Source organism: Pleurodeles waltl, chromosome 10, assembly GCF_031143425.1.
Source record: "Pleurodeles waltl isolate 20211129_DDA chromosome 10, aPleWal1.hap1.20221129, whole genome shotgun sequence".
In the NCBI taxonomy this organism is placed as follows: domain Eukaryota; kingdom Metazoa; phylum Chordata; class Amphibia; order Caudata; family Salamandridae; genus Pleurodeles; species Pleurodeles waltl.
In genome coordinates this window covers 548,371,230-548,383,469 of record NC_090449.1, presented here as the reverse complement: position 1 = coordinate 548,383,469, position 12,240 = coordinate 548,371,230, and positions in this window count along the sequence as shown.

Here is a 12,240-nt window from a genome sequence, read left to right as displayed (position 1 = left end):
CAGTGAAACATAATTTTAGACATACAATGCAAGTTACCGAAGAACAACAAAAAGGTAGAAAAGTAATGGTAGGACAGATGTGCACTCCGCAAAACAACAACTTTGTTTTTTTAACACCAAATGATGTAGGTCAAAGCCCATTGGCCAGTCCATATGAGTCCATGCACAGTACTGTGCTCAGCCTTGACTCCAATCACTGCCAGGGAACTTCCACAGGAAGGAGTATTAAGTGGCTAGGCAGGCCCCTCCGGGCTCATGCTTGGGTGGGACTGGGTTTGGGATGGGTGGGTTTGGGTTGGGATTTGAGAGGGAATTTTTTTCCCTCAGAATGGTGGGCTTCTTCTTGGGGAGAGGGGCATGGGAGCTTGGAGGGGGGCAGGTGTTGCAGGGGAGGACTTTGATGTGGAAGGGAAGGGTTGGATGTGGGTGGGGGCCTCTTAGGTTTGGGAGGGGGTGGAGGGAACAGGGGAAAGGGAAAGGTTAAATAGGAACCTCTCCTTGTGAAAATGGGCAGGGTCCTCAGAAGGGATTGGGGATTTGGCAGTTGAGGGAGTGGTGGTCTTGTCAGTGGGTGCTGATGCCTTGGGTGAGTGGCTGTTTAAGATATGCTTGTGGTTGGGTGGTGTCTGTTGAATATGTGAGTGTGGGCATTTGCATATCTTGGGGAATGTGAGGTGGAGGTGCTGGGTGATGTGGGAGTGGTGGATGTGTGTGTGTGTCTGTTGTAGTAGTGTCTGTGGGTATGGTGGATGCTGTGGCTGTGTGTGTGTTGGGGTGGTGTCTGTTGGGATGGTGGATGTGGTAGATGTTTCTGTATGTGTTGGGATAGTGTCTGGGGTGAAGTGGTGTATGTATCTGTGGGTGTTGTGGTTTCTGGGTGTATGGTGTCTGAGGTGTGTGGGTCAGTAGGTTGTGAGATGTTGTCGAGGTATATGTTGGGCATGGTGTTTGTGTTTCACTGGCTGTTGTAGTGGTCTCTGTGGATCTGGTGGATGTGGTGGGTGTATGTGTCAGTGGGGGTGGTGGCAGAGTTTGTGGAAAGGGTGGCTGTTGTGCTGTCTGTAGGTGACTATTGAGTGTCTGCATACTGGTGTGTCTTATGCTGTTTGTGTCTATGTGTGCTGCTTGTGTGTCTTGAGGTGGGTGTGTGAGGATGGTTTGTGTGCTTGAGGTAGGTAGGGAAATAGGACATTTAAAATGGAAAGTGGGAGCTGGGGGAGGAATGTGGGGGATAGATTGTTGCCATCAGTGAGGAGGCCAGAGCCTGAAAAGATCTCTGTAGGCCAGACATGTCACTACAAATGGTATGCATTTGTCTGCTGAAGTTGGCTTGCCAAAGCCTGGATGCCATTCACAATGGCAATCTACTCTACAGATATACTCCTCAGGAGGTCAATAGCCTCCTAACGCAGGGCATCAGGGGTAACAGGGGTTGAGGCTGAAGTGCCTGGGGTGATGGAGATGCCCACCCTCTTGCGTGAGCAGGCATGGCCAAATGAGTGGGGAGCAACAGGAAGGGTGGTGATAGAACTGTGGGTGGCGGACAAGGATGGAACAGGAGCAGGTCCTGATGGGACCACCACCACTAGGGAGTGACCACTGGAGGTAGAATCTGAAGATGTCAAGGTTGATCCTGTGTCCTCCGTGGCACTCCACTTACCCTTTGGGCCTCTGGATCCCTCAGTGTCGGCGGTGTCAAGACTGGCAGTACAGTGGCCAGATGCTTCCTACTTGGTTCCACCCTGCCTCCTTTGCTTGCCTGGGATGACGCTGCAGATATAAAGAGAAAAAGGGTCACCACTTGCTCCTAATCACACTTAAACACCAGCTGTGATAAGCAAACATTACCATGACATCAAGTAGGCCCCAGCAACAAACTACATCAACATGGCTCCTACATGTACCACACCATATGCATGCATACCACATGAACTGTCAACAGTTGCCCACAGGAAACTCAATATCTCAGACACCTCCAATTGCATGGGTGCCGTTGTGCAACACAGTAACCATTGAACAAGTAGGAGATCTCATCACCTTCAACGGTTTGCCTCGTGGAGCATACCTGTTACCTATTGTCATACAATAGAAGGACAATGTCAAGTTCATTCCCACAGATCCCACGCAAGGTCATGCATACTTCCATATGTCACATACACAATACCACAACAGTAAGAAACAGTGCTCCAAAATCCTGGCATGTTGTTGACACCAGCACAGTAGCCTGAAAGAGGTGACATGAAAATATTCATATCATACTGGAAAAAATCAACAATGCACACTTCACCATGTGTAAATTGCCCTAATGGAGTATTGTAGGTAGTACTAATGTTGCTCAGATATACTACACATTTGGCATGGAAATGTACACTGCAGACAAAATATGCAAATTGTCAGGGAGATATGTCTCTAAAATCCACAACATAATGAATCAGATAGCCCCAGGAAAACCACCTCTACTGTATGGCACCCTTGCAATGACATACTCTAATTGCATCAGTAGAAACCATTAGTCCTCTGTATGTTGGAGAGGGCCAGGGATTATCAAGTACTTGTAGAATGCCCTCAATATGTTGCCCAATGGGAAGCCACATCACTGTTTGCATTTGGGTCCTGAAAATCCAGATGTCCATAGAAGAATGGTTGTGCCCAACCACATATGACTCCTACATAACTGCAAGTCACTCCATGATGCATGACAACAGTCAGGTAACAAAGTGTCCACATTTCACATGTGCAGAGCACTTTGCTACATGATGCCATATTAATGGCATGGACATTGTATGTAAAAACTGTAGTCCTAGTTTACTCACTTGACCAGGCACATGGCTGAGGACAGTGATCCATCACTTCTTTTTCTTTTGGCTGTAACACTGAGGAGCAGTGGTATGTTGTACAGAATTTAGACCCACTACAAGAACAAACATTACTTGATCAATCAATATATGCAGCCATGTGTAATCCGTGGAGAGCAAACTTTCTGTAGAGTATACTTGGTTCTGTCCTAAGTCGCTGGGTTAATAGGCAAGTCATATCAGTATTCACTAAATTCCATACCTACACAGTTACTCTTCTTAAGTGCCACACATGACCCATTCCCAATTGTCAGGGGGGATGTCAGTATCTAACACATCGACTTCGTTATGTGACAGTCAGGACTATGCACTGTACTTACCCCCTTGCAGCTGCCCTGCTCCCCTCAAATGCCCATAAAGCTCTGGGTAGGCCACTGCCAGAATGCGGGCCATTAGGGGGGTCGTGGTCTAACATGCACCCTGCCCACATTGGGAGGACAGCCCCAGCTGGTCCTCTGTGATCTTCCTGGCACAGCGTCTCAGGTCCTCCAACAACATGCAACAGTGGGTGTTCCGCTGGCTATGGACCCCCAGGGTCTGCACCGTCCAAGCAATGTCTCTTCAAATCCCCTTCTTCTAATGGCCATTGACCTATGTGGGTGCAAGACACAAATCAAATGATTACAAACACAAGATTTTGCACACATGGATGTGTCACACACATGTAAAAAACAGGTACAAATTGAGCAATTTGTCAACACACCACAAGTGTGAAGCACACATGCTGATAAGTAAAGGGACATGACTACACTCTTTTAGAGTAATGTGATCTGCAGACTAACCCACCACTCTACTCATGGCCTACAATGACTAAGCAAGCCTACTAACATCAGGTAGCTCATGAACCAGTAACATGTACTGTGATGTGAGTCACAATGAAATGCTTCACACCAGTGTGTCTTCTGAAGGGTAAACTTCTTAGGTCTAACTAGACAAACATGTTTACACTCTGCAAAGTCACTTAATACATATAGGCCCTCATTACAACCCTGGTAGTGGGTGATAAAGTGGCGGTATTAGCACCAACAGACTGGCGGTAAGTACTGCCAAGTTATGACCATGGCGGTGATAACTCCCATAGACATCCAATGTACCATACCAACCGCCAGGGAGGAAACAACAGCCACCACGGCGGTAGCCGTCAACAGCCAGGCGGGAGACAAAGTACCTCCCATCACATCATGACACTGCAATCCACAACCTTTTCCGGGGCGGTACCAACGCCAACAAAAGCCTGGCAGAAACAGAGCTCAGAAGTGAAAGAACTCACCATTGCAGACACAGGGAAGAACCACGCCGCCATGGAACTCAAACTGCAAGTTTTCCCAATGTTCTTCTATGTTATGCTCCATCTGAAACACCAACAAAGACGATGACAGTGAGTACAGCCACCTAGCACACAAGGGAGGGAGGGAGGAAAATGAGAGTGACACACACACATGCACAACACACACCCAACACACACACACACACAACCGACTGCACATGTAAAACAATCGCACAAGACACACGGCAGAATAATACAGGGACCATAATGCTGGAGTAACGACAGGCGGATGGCGGGGCCCTCAGCCGAATACGGGAACATTCCCACTGGTTCTGGAATGAGCAACATGCCCATTGCTTTGTCCTGGGGAGTGCAAGGCCACAGTCTCTCAAGTGGGTGACTTGCCCACTGGTTTTGGAGGTGGCAACATGCCCATTGTTTTCTCCTGGGGAGTGCAAGGCCACAGTCTCTCAAGTGGGTGACTTGCCCACTGGTTCTGGAGGGAGCAGCCCGTAAAGTAGCCCCTGGAGGGTGGACTAAATGGCATCCGCTGGCGGTGATGGCTGCACTGTGGTGGTGGTTGGAGGAGTCTCCTGGGCAGCCCCTGCACTCACTGAAGGCTGCATTGTGGTGGTGGTTGGAGGAGGCTCCTAGACAGCCCCTGCACTCACTAATGACTGCATTGTGGTGGTGGTTGGAGGAGGCTCCTGGGCAGACCCTGCACTCACTGATGACTGCATTGTTGTGGTGGTTGGCGGAGGCCCCTGGGCAGCCCCTGCACTCCCTGATGGCTGCACATCCACAGCTATGACAGCTAGTGGTGGTGGTGGTGTTAGCCTGACAGCTTCCACTGATGTAGAGTACCGAGTCTCCTCCTGTCCAAGGGTTGAGTATCGCTTCCCCTTCCTGGCAGGGGTGGATGGGCTCTTCCCCTCTCTGCCTGGTGGGGCAGGCTCCTTCTCCTTCTTCACAGCTGGTGCAGCTTCCTTCGCCTTCTTTACAACTGGTGCAGGCCCCTTCCCCTTCTTCACAGCTGGTGCAGGACTCTTCCCTTTCTTCATTCTTCCCTGGTGGTGCTGTCTCCTTCCCCTTCAGTGCTGTAGGTCTGGTATGCTTACCACCACGAGTAGGTGGTGCTACCAGTGTCCCCATGGACTGTTTGGCTGCGGTGCTGGGCTGTGTCCTTGGTACCCTGCCCATACGTGCAGAATGGGTGGAGAGGTGTAGGGAAGAGGTCAATTTGGGAAAGGAAAAGCTTTTTAGGGACGTTGGGGTGGGAGGAGGGAGGAGTAAGTGGAGGATGAGGGAGTGGTTGTTGGAGGTGTATGTCTGCTGGATTTGGGTGCAGGTGCATGGCTGTATGCTGATGTGAGGTGGATGGCTGTTGGGTGTGTCAGTGTTTATGTTTGTGTCCTGTGGGGGGGAAGACTTGGTGGGAGAGGACACAGGGGACAAGTGCATGGCTGTTGTGGAGGTGTCTGCCAGTGAGGTGTGTGTTCTGCTTGGTGTGGTGATGCTGATAGTGGATGTAGATATAGTGCATGCAGGTGTGAGTGTGGATGTGACTGGGTGGGAGGTGGAGGAGGAGGGGGAGACAATGGAGGCTGTGGATGTTGTTGTGTCTGCAATGGTATGGTGCCTGTGGGATGAAGTGTGGTGCTTGTGTTTGCCTGTGCCACTCCTGTGTGTTGCATTGTGTGCATGCTCGTCTGTATGTGTGCTTGGGATGGGTTGGGGTTGAGGAGAATGGAACTGGGAAGTGGAAGCTGGAGGGTGAACAGTAGAAACAGAGACAATGGCTGCCATCAGAAAGGAGGCCAGAGCCTGAATCGATCTCTGTTGGGCCACCAATCCACCATGAATGCCCTCCAGGAATGCATTACATTGCTGCATCTGGGATGCCAGCGCTTGGATGGCATTCACAATGGTTGACTGCCCTACAGAGATGGATCTCAGGAGTTCAATAACCTCCTCACTCAGGGCAGCAGGGCTCACTGGGGCAGGGACTGAGGTGCCTGGAGCGAAGGAGATGCCCACCCCACTGGGTGAGGGGGCACGGGCAACTCCCTGATGGGCTACTGGGAGGGCGGTGCTGGTACTGGGGGTGGTGGCTATACCTGCAGCTGGGATGGTCACAGAGGTGTTCGTCACCACCAGGGAGCTCCCATCGGAGGAGGTATCAGAGTTTGTGTTGTCCCTTCCAGCCTCCGCCATGGTGCTCCCCTCGCCCTCCGTCCCACTTGTTCGCTCTGCGTCGGTGGACTCTGCCTTCAGGGTCCTGTGGGATTCAGCTCCCTCTGTCGCCGGTGCCCCTGCTCCTCCACCAGATGATGCTAATGCACACAAGGAGAGAATGACAAAACAAGAAAGGGGAGGAGAGAGACAAAGGATACACTGGGTCAATGACTGCACCAACACCACAGTTGGCGTACACAGCACCCTCACACACAGGGAACAGGCTTACGCACGATGCATTGCACTACCAGTGAAATGGCTAGTCACCAAGGCATGAGGAGGCGCACACACCGCCAACTGCATCACACCTGAGACCCACGCAGCCCTACAAGAAGTGACTACTAACAAGCTAGGTTACCTGTATTTTCCATGCATACATTACCCTTCAGAGGACCTACCCTACAATGTCTGGCCTGGCCTTAGGGGCACCTACTAACACACAACCACTACCCAGATACCACCCCACCAGCCATAAGTTGTAATGATACCCACTGTACTCACCCCCTTGTGGCTGCTGTGATTCCCTCAAGCGCCAATCTAGTTCAGGGTAGGCCACCGCCTGTGTGCGGTCCATCAGGGGAGTCAGGGTCCGACGGGTACCCTTTCCTCATTGGGAGGCCATGCCCAGCTGGGCCTCCGCAGTCTTCCATGCCCTGCGTTTCAGGTCCTCCCACTGTTTCCGACAGTGGCTGCTCCGCCTGTCATAGACCCCCAGGCTCCGCACCTCCTTGGCGATGGAACACCATATTCCCTTCTTTTGATGGGCACTGACCAGCAGAAGCAATAAAGACAGGAAAACACCATTAAACTAACAGTCCAGACTGTCACAAACATGCCCACCATGCCTGTTTCCATCACCATTGGCACACACATTGCCCAGCGCACAACAGGTACATCACCAACAGATAATTCCCTTCCCTAACACAATGCCTTCACACACATCCCCATGCATCCACGCCACATGCATCATGCCCACAGTGTACTCACCTGCTGGTCTGGAGGCCCATACAGCAGTCCGTACTGGGGTAGGACCCCATCCTCCAACTCCTCTGAAGTGAAGTCTGGGGCCCTTTCCCCGGTCACACAGGACATGGTAGGTTACAGATACAGGTCACAGCAGCACATGCAGTGTAGGTCTTCTCCTGTGGAAGGTCAGTAAACAAGTGAGGAATGATTGAGAAAATGGAGGTCACGTCAGCAACGGTGTACACCGTCACCACCGTCGTACATCCCCATTGACCACTGTACCCCATGGGGCCCAATATTATCCAATGAGGAATTGCACGGCAGTTCCCGACCGCCTACTGCCACGACACACGTCGGCGGAATAACCTCACTTCCACCTGTCCCTCCGCACAGGACAGGTGGTCGCCCTTTCAGGTGGGGTGAACAGGTATATCGATAATTGCTGCATCACAGGATAAATAGGCACATACTTTGAAAATTACACTGTCCCAATACATGATTGCACGATGTGGACTGCTGTTGTGGTATTGTAGTTCAAATTGTGACAGCCTACTCGCTCTTGTGCCCCTTAGATTCCTACCGCTGTGGATGATGGAGACATACCCCCGCTGTACAGACCCCTGGTGGACTTAGCTACACCAGAGGACAGGCACATAATACTCACCTATAGACTGGATAGGGCCACAATCACAGAGCTCTGTGCCCAGTTGGAGCCTGACCTGATCTCAGCTATCTCTGACCGGGATCCTCCCTCTTGTGCAGGTTCCATCAGTTCTCCATTTCATGGCAACTGTTTCTTTCCTAATGACAGTGGGCTTGGCAGCAGGAATGTCACAACCAATGTTCTCAATTGTGCTGGCAAGAGTCTTGTCTGCCCTGGTAAAACACATATGCAGCTACATTGCTTTCCCCCAGGTGGACATTTTGGCCACAGTGCAGGCTGGATTCTATTCAATGGGACATATCCCCAATATTATTGGTGCGATTGACAGAACACATATTGCGTTTGCCCCCCCCCCCCGGCAGAATGAAAAGCTGTACAGGAATTTTAAGAGTTTCCAATCCATGAATGTGCAGATGGTGTGCCTAGAGTACCAGTACATCTCCCACCTCAATGCTAAAAATCCTGGGTCGGTGCATGATGCCTTTGTTCTGAGGAATAGCAGCATCGCAAATGTGATGGGCCAACTACATAGGCACAGGGTATGCCTCATAGGTGACCCATGGTCCCCACTCAGTGTATGTTAGTGTATGTCTGTTCTGTTAGCCAAATAGGATAGTGTGTGGCTAAATGTTGTCCTGAAATAGTTGCAGGTGACTCTGGCTACCCAAACCTCCCGTGGCTGATGACCCCTGTGAGGAATGCCAAGACAAGGGCTGAACAACGTTATAATGAGGCATATGGGTGAACCAGAAGGATCATTGAGAGGTCCTTCGGGCTCCTGAAGGCCAGGTTCAGTTGCCTCCATCTAACAGGTGGATCCCTGTGCTACTCACCCGGGAAGGTCTGCCAGATAGTAGTGGTATGCTGCATGTTGCACAACCTGTCCCTCAGATGCCATGTACCTTTTCTGCAGGAGGAGGAGACTGGAGGTGCCCCTGTGGCAGCAGTGGACCCTAAGAACAGTGAAGATGAGGAAGTGGAGGATGAGGATGTGGATAACAGAACATTAGTGATCCGTCAGTACTTCCAATGACACACAGGTGAGACAGTGCAACTTCACATTTCTATGACTATTGTATTCTGTGTGGCAGTAGCATTCTGGCATTGCCAACTTGTTACTTCTACTTACTGTCACCTATGGATTATCATTTTACAGATGTTGGTCCTGATGTGATCACTGCAGCCAGCAACAGGTCATTCATTCTATGCTCTCACTATGTACTGTTCATTTGCAATGGATGTAGCTGTTTCAATCAATACAAATTTGCTATACATGAAATACTAGTAGTCAAGTTTTATCCAAGGGTGTTTATTGTAGTGCTAAGAAAATGAGGGGAAAGTGCAATGGAATGGGGTGATGATGGAGGAAAATCAAGGGTATTGTTCCAGTCTATTTGTAGCACAGGTGCAGTGTCCAAGGGGGCATAGGAAGGGGAGCAATGGCAGTTCAAGGAGGACAAGGTGACTGAGAGGAATACAAGGAGTATAACCAGGAGAGTCTCATTTTCTGGCGGTGGTCTTGGCAGGTGTCTCTGGCTTTTGTCTAGTTCACAGGGAATGTTTGCTGGGTGGTTCACCTTCTGCAGGGGGAGGGATGCTGGTGGCCTGTGGGCCCTGTGGTGGGGCCTCATGGCCACTGGCGGCAGCGGAAGTGGAGGACTGTTCAGTTGACTGGCTAGTGGTAGTGGCCGGCTGGTGTGCTGTTGCCTCCTCCATGATGTTGGCCATGTCTGCCTGCTATGGAGATCAGGGTGTTGTGAATGGCCTGCAAGTCCTCCCTGATCCCCTGATACCGTTCCTCCTGCAGTGGCTTGTTCTCCTGCACGTTGTCTAGGATCTGGCCCACCATATCCTGGGAATGTTGGTAGGCTCCCAGGATCTCAGAGAGTGCCTCCTGGAGAGTCGCTTAGAGGGCTGGGAGAGGTGTCCATGCATTGGTGTGGTATGCAGGGCTTGGCATTGTGATTAGTGAGATGTGTAGGTGTGCGGGATGGAGTAGAGTGGGTTTGAGATGGCATGCATGTATTGGGGGGGTGATAAATAGTAAATATTGACTTACCAGTGTCCAATCCTCCGGCAACCTCAGTGAGTCCCTCAGGATGAAGTATTGCCAGTACCTGATCCTTCCATGCTGTGAGCTGTAGGGGAGGAGCTGGGGGTCCACTGCCAGTAGTCTGTATGGTAGCTGGTGTCTTGCTGCTATGGAATGTACCTTTCCTCATAGGTCATTCCACCTATTCCTGATGTCGTCCCTTGTTCTGGGGTGCTGTCCCATGGCGTTGACCCTGTCCACGATTCTCCACCATAGCTCCATCTTCCTTGCTATAGATATCTGCTGTACCTGTGCTCCAAAGAGCTGTGGCTCTACACTGACAATTCCCTCCACCATGACCCTTAACTCCTCCTCAGTGAAACAGGGGTGCCTTTGTGGTGCCATGGGTGTTGCATGATGTGTGTTGGTGAGGGTGTGTTGGGTGATGTGGTGGGGTGTGTGAGGTGGAGTGCGTGAGGGGTGTATGGGTCTAAGGGGTGTGTGTGTCTAGTTGTCTCTGTGCTCTTCTTCTCAGTCTCCTGGTGCCAATTGTTGTTTGTAAGGGGTTGTGGGTAATGTGGGTGTGTGTTTTATAGTGTTGTGGGTGGTGGGTGTGGTGTGTGTATGTATGTCAGGTGTGTGTTTTTCGTATTGGCTAATGTGGTATTGTTTTGCATGTGTGTGTCCATTCTGAGCGCAGCGGTATATACCGCCAATAGTTTACAGCTGTTGAATGTCCGCATGGTGATTCGTGGGTCATAATGTGATGAGCGTTGTTTTGTTGGTGTAACGGTATAGGTTTTGGGATTGCGACCTTAGCACTGACCTTTGGGCTCGCGGATTTGTGAATGTGGCTGTATTCTGTCAGATTGGTGTGTGTGTGTCATAATATACTGAACGGATATCCGCCACCGCATCGGTATGTTGGTGGCCATCAGCGTGGTGGTAAGCTGGGTTTACTGCCAGTGTCATAATGAGGGCCATAGTCCCTACAGGTAACTGCAATAGTACAGACTTCACCCTTAAAGTTGAGTGACAATGAAAGGGTGGGCATGGTAGGTAAGGAAAGTGTCTTCCCTGTGCATGTGTGGAGATGTGGCCTACCAAATGCAGACTCATGCCACTTCAGGGTAGGTTTCTGTGATATGTACCTGTACCACAGAACACACCTTTGAACATATGTTTCAAACCACAGAGATGGCATCCAACATACAAAGGTATATTTGGTTCAACTTCTGCTATGTACCAAGCTACTGAGACACATGTCATGGCCTCCCAAGAATCTAGACACTTTCTGCACTGTGAGTTTTTCATTTGTGCAATATGGCTGTACAGGAGAAATATGACTTCTGTGAAGGTAACAACAGAACTGTGAGAGTAAGGGACTTGTCATGAAAGACACACAACGACAATGATGTAAAATGAATATATGGGCTAGTTCTTGGATTCACCTCAGTACTCAATTCTAATCTAGTCAATGGACTGAGGCATTCAGAGCACAATTTGCCTGTAGAGTCTCATATTGGCCACATAACAGGATCTGTGGGTCTACAGGGAGTAGCCACAGTGCCACAGTTGCATAGCCACAGTGACTCTCCCACTGCCTGGAGTATGTCCCATGTGGTGTGATACATTTGATAGGTTCTGGTCTCTGCAGGCTGGGCATTCAGAACCTACATAACACTCACATTTCCATCACTTCCATGCATGACAGTACATCATCGGAGTATATCATCTGAAATATGGCTTGTGGCTTGTGGGACAACCTGAAGGGCAGAGTGAGTCAAGATATGTCTTCCAGACAACAGTTTGGCAAGACCAGATGTCGGGTGAAAGATCTGTGGCACAATGCACATTGCTTACAAGATCCTCAAATGACTCAGACAAGATGCATACACAGCTCATGCTGTCATGCGCATACATGTTGTCGAACATTTACAACCATCATAAAGAAATGCCATTTTATGACAGTAAAGTCTCCTTGCCTAGTTATGTGCATCCAACACAAGTAGGATCTAGGGCCACAAAAAATATCACACAGCACAATGTGAATGACCACAACATATAGTACTGATGTCTAATACCTGAACCATGTTCATTCCATTGATGCCACAGAAACTGCAACAACAGGCACACAAGATGTCTAACTTGCACACAGGGGCACATAGCAGCCTGTGAGGAGGGAAAGGATGAGGTTGAACAGAGTCAATTGTTCCTATGA